General features: G+C 39.9%; 1 pseudogene; it reads left to right on the top strand.

The window, feature by feature from the left end:
- The first annotated feature begins 1299 nt into the window (after positions 1–1299).
- LOC103244576 (MOB kinase activator 1A pseudogene) lies at positions 1300–2296 on the top strand (annotated as a pseudogene).
- The last annotated feature ends 2605 nt before the right edge of the window (positions 2297–4901 follow it).

A 4901-nucleotide genomic window follows, 5' to 3' on the forward strand; every position in this document is an offset into this window, starting at 1 on the left:
ATTCCACCCTGACCCCTCCCAAATCTCATGTTCTCGTCACACTGCGAAATACAATAATCCCTTTTCAACAGTTCTCCAAGTCTTGACTCATTTCAGCATTAACTCAAAACTCCACAGCCCAAAGTCTCATCTGAGACAAGGCAAGTCCCTTCTGCCTATGAGCCTGTAAAATCAAAAATAAGTTATTTGCTTCTAAGATACAATGGGGGTACAAGCACTGGGTAAATACTCCCATTCCAAAAGGGAGAAATAAGCTAAAAGAAAGGGACTACAGGCCCCATGCAAGTTTGAAACACACCAGGGCAGTCATTAAATCTTAAAGCTCCAAAATAATCTCCTTTGACTCCATGTCTCACATCCAAGCTACCCTGACGCAAGGGGTATGTTCCCAAGGCCTTGGGCAGCTCTGTTCCTGCGGCTTTGCAGGGCTCAGTGCCCATGGCTGCTCTCAAGAGCTGGCATTGACTGTCTGCAACTTTTCCAGGTGCATGGTACAAGCTGTCAGTGTGGCTACCATTCTGGGGTCTGGAGGGTGGTGAAACTCCTTTCACAGCCCCACTAGGTAGTCCCCCAGTGGAGATTCTGTGTGGGAGCTCCAACCCCACATTTCCCCTCTACATTGCCTTAGTAGAGGTACTCCATGAGGGCTCTGCCCCTGCAACAGACTTCTGCCTGGACATCTAGGCTTTTCCATACATCTTCAGAAATCTAGGCAGAGGCTCCCAAGCCTCAACTCTTGCACTCTGTGCACCCACAGGCTTAACACCAAGTAGAAGCCTCCAAGGCTTATGGTTTGCACCTTCTGAAGCAGCAGCCTATGTACCTGGGACCCTTTGAGCCATGGCTGAAGCTGGAGCAGCTAGGATACAGGGAGCAGTGCCCCAAGGCTGCATATGGCAGCAGGGCCCTGTGACTGACCCATAAAACCATTCTTCCCTCCTAAGCCTTTTGGCCTGTGATGAGAGGGGCTGCCTCAAAGGTCTCTGAAATGCCTTCAGGGACTTTTTCCCATTGTCTTGGCTGTTAATACTTGCTTTCCTTTCAGTTATGCAAACTTCAGTTATGCAAACTATGCAGCTGGCTTGAATTCCTCCCCGGAAAATGGGTTTTTCTTCTCTACCACATGGGTGGGCTGCAAATTTTCCAAAACTTTTACCCTCTGCTTCCCTTTTAAATATATAAGTTCGGGGGGCAAGGCGGGCGCCGAGGTTTGCAAGGGCTCACAGTGGCCAGAAACCTGGCTCAGAGCAGTGGCAGCCCACTGCCCGTGAGCTAAGGACAGTCCACTCCCTCTCGCCGGCTCCAAATCCTGATCCAGGCGGGGGCCAGAGGCCCCTCGCCTCCCCTCTGAGGACCAAAGATGAGCTTCCTCTTCAGCAGCTGCTCTTCTAAAACATTCAAACTGAAGAAGAATATCCCTGAAGGATCTCATCAGTATGAACTCTTAAAAAATGCAGAAGCAACTCTAGGAAGTGAGAATCTGAGACAAGCTGTTATGTTGCCTGAGGGAGAGGATCTCAATGAATGGATTGCTGTAAATACTGTGGATTTCTTTAACCAGATCAACATGTTATATGGAACTATTACAGAATTCTGCACTGAAGCAAGCTGTCCAGTCATGTCTGCAGGTCCAAGATATGAATATCACTGGGCAGATGGTACTAATATTAAAAAGCCAATCAAATGTTCTGCACCAAAATACATTGACTATTTGATGACTTGGGTTCAGGATCAGCTTGATGATGAAACTCTTTTTCCTTCTAAGATTGGTGTCCCATTTCCCAAGAACTTTATGTCTGTGGCACAGACTATTCTAAAGCGTCTGTTCAGGGTTTATGGCCATATTTATCACCAGCACTTTGATTCTGTGATGCAGCTGCAAGAGGAGGCCCACCTCAACACCTCCTTTAAGCACTTTATTTTCTTTGATCAGGAATTTAATCTAATTGATAGGTGTGAGCTGGCACCTCTTCAAGAATTAATAGAGACATTTGGATCAAAAGACAGATAAATGTTTCTTCTAGAACACAGTTACCCTCGTTTCATCTATTGCTAGAACTATCTCATTGCTATCTGTTATAGACTAGTCATACAGACTTTAAGAAAACAGGATAAAAAGATATCCATTGACTGTGTCTACTGATAAGATTATCCCAAAAGTAGGTTGGCATGATAGTTTCCGAGTAAGACCTTAAAGACACAGCCAAATCTTAAGTACTGTGTGACCACTCCTGTTATTATCACATAGTCATACTTGGTTGTAATATGTGATGGTTAACCTGTAGCTTATAAATTTACTTATTATTCTTTTACTCATTTACTCAGTCATTTCTTTACAAGAAAATGAGTGAATCTGTTTTAGGTGACAGCATAATGGACGTGAAGAATTTGCATCAGTAATTTATGAATGAGTTTCCAGAACAAATTTCTTAATAACACAATCAGATTGGTTTTATTCTTTTATTTTACAAATAAAAAATGTATTTTTCAGTAAAAAAAATAAAATAAATAAATAAATATATATATAAGTTCTAGTTTCAGGTCATTTCTTTGCTCATGTATGTGAGCATATGGTATTAGAAGTAGCCAGGCCATATCTTGAATGCCTTGCTGCTTAGAAATTTCTTCTACTAGATACCCTAAATCATCATTCTCAAGTTCAAAGTTACACAGATTCCTAGAGCAGGAGCACAATGCCACCAACCTCTTTGTTGACACATAAGAAAAGTGACCTTTGCTGCAGTTCCCATTAAATTCCTCACCTCCACCTGAGACCTAATCAGCCTGGTGTTTACTGTCCATATCACTATCAGCATTTTGTTCACAACCATTTAACAAGTCTCTGGGAGGTTCCAAACTTTCCCTCATCTTCCTATTTTCTTCTGAGCCTTCCAGAGTGTTCCAAACTCTGCCCATTACTCAGTTCCAAAGTTGCTTCCACATTTTCAGGTATCTTTATAGCAATGCCCTACTTCTCAGTACCAATTTTCTATATTAGTTCGTTCTAATACTGCTATAAAGAAATACCTGAGACTGGGTAATTTATAAAGAAAAGAGGTATAATTGGCTCACAGTTCTTCAGACTGCACAGGAAGCATGGTCTCAGGAAACTTACAATCGTGGCAAAAGGTAAAGAGAAAGCAGGCACGTCTTACATGGCTGGAGCAGGAGGAAAAGACAGAAGGGGGAGGTGCTACACACTTTTAAACAACCAGATCTCATGAGAACTCACTATCATGAGAACAGAAAGGGTGAAATCCGCTCCCATGTTCCAATAACCTCACACCAGGCCCTCCTCCAACACTGAGGATTGCAATTTGACATGAGATTTGGGAAGGGGCACGAATCCAAACCATATCAACCGTGATCAAGTGGGATTTATCCCAGGGATTTAAGGATAATTCAATATATAAAATCAAACGTGATAAATCACATCAACAGAATAAAAGGGGAAAAAACATATGATCATTTTCAATAGGTGAAGGAAAAGAATCTAATAAAATTCATCATCCCTTCATGGATAAAACTCTTAACAAATTAAGCATTTGAAGGAACATAACTCAACATAATAAAGGTCATATATGACAAACACACAGCTAACAGCATACTGAATTGGGGGAAGGACAAGGATGCCTATTTTTGCCACTCCTATTCAACACAGTCCTGGTAGTCCTAGCTAGAGCAACCAGGCAAGAGAAAGAAATAAAAGACATCCAAACTGGAAAGGAGAAACTCAAATTGTCTTTGTTTGCATATAATATGATATTATGTCTAGAAAAGACTCACCAAAAACTCTTAAGTCTGATAAATTCAGTAATGTTGTAGAGTAACAAATCAATATACAAAAATCAGTAGTGTTTCAAGGAACTAGCTAAGAAAGAAATCAAGAAGACAATCCTATTTTCAATAGCTACAAAAAATAAAATACCTACAAATAAAATTAACCAAAGAGGTAAAAGATCTCCACAAGGAAAACTACAAAACACTGGTGAAAGAAATTGAAGAGGACACAACAAATGGAAAGACATCCCAGGCTCATGAATTAGAAGAATTAATATTATTATGACCATTCTGCCAAAAGCAATCTACAGATTCAATGCAATCACCATCAAAATAACAATGTCATTTTTCACATAAATAGAAAAAAATTCCTAAAATTCATATGAAATCATAAAAGAGCCTGAATAGCCAAAGAATTCTGGAACAAAAGAAACAAAGCTGGAGGCATCACACCACCTAACTTCAAAATATATTACAAGGCTATAGTAACCAAAATAGCATGGTATTGGTATAAAAACAGACACATAGACCAATAGAACAGAACTGAGACTCCAAAAATAAACCCAAGTATTCACAGTCAACTGACTTTCAACAAAGGCGCCAAGGGCATACAACCGGGGAAAGGATACCTTCCTCAGTAAATGGTGCTGGGAAGAGTGGATATCCATAGATCCATAGACTGAATATCCAGAAGACTGAAAGTGGACCCCTCTCTCACAATGTACAAAAATCAACTCAAGATTAAGTAAAGACTTAAACATAGACCCAAAACTATAAAACTGCTAGAGGAAAACATAGGGAAAATATTTCAGGACCTTGGTCCTAGGCAAAGATTTTATAGCTAAGACCTCAAAAGCACAGGCAACAAAAACAGAAATAGACAAATGAAATTATAATAAGCTTAAAAGCTTCTGCACAGGAAACAACCAACAGAGTGAACAGGCAATCTGTTAAAATGGGAAAAAAATTTGCAAAGTATTCATCCAATAAAGGACTAATGTCTAGAATATATAAGAAACTCAAACAACTCAGCATTAAAAAACAAGCAAATGAAAAAATATTTTCTTTAAAAAGTGGGCAAAGGACTTAAATAGACATCTCTCAAAAAAATACAAATAGAC

This window comes from Chlorocebus sabaeus, chromosome 23 (assembly GCF_047675955.1).
Source record: "Chlorocebus sabaeus isolate Y175 chromosome 23, mChlSab1.0.hap1, whole genome shotgun sequence".
NCBI classification, from domain to species: Eukaryota; Metazoa; Chordata; class Mammalia; order Primates; family Cercopithecidae; genus Chlorocebus; species Chlorocebus sabaeus.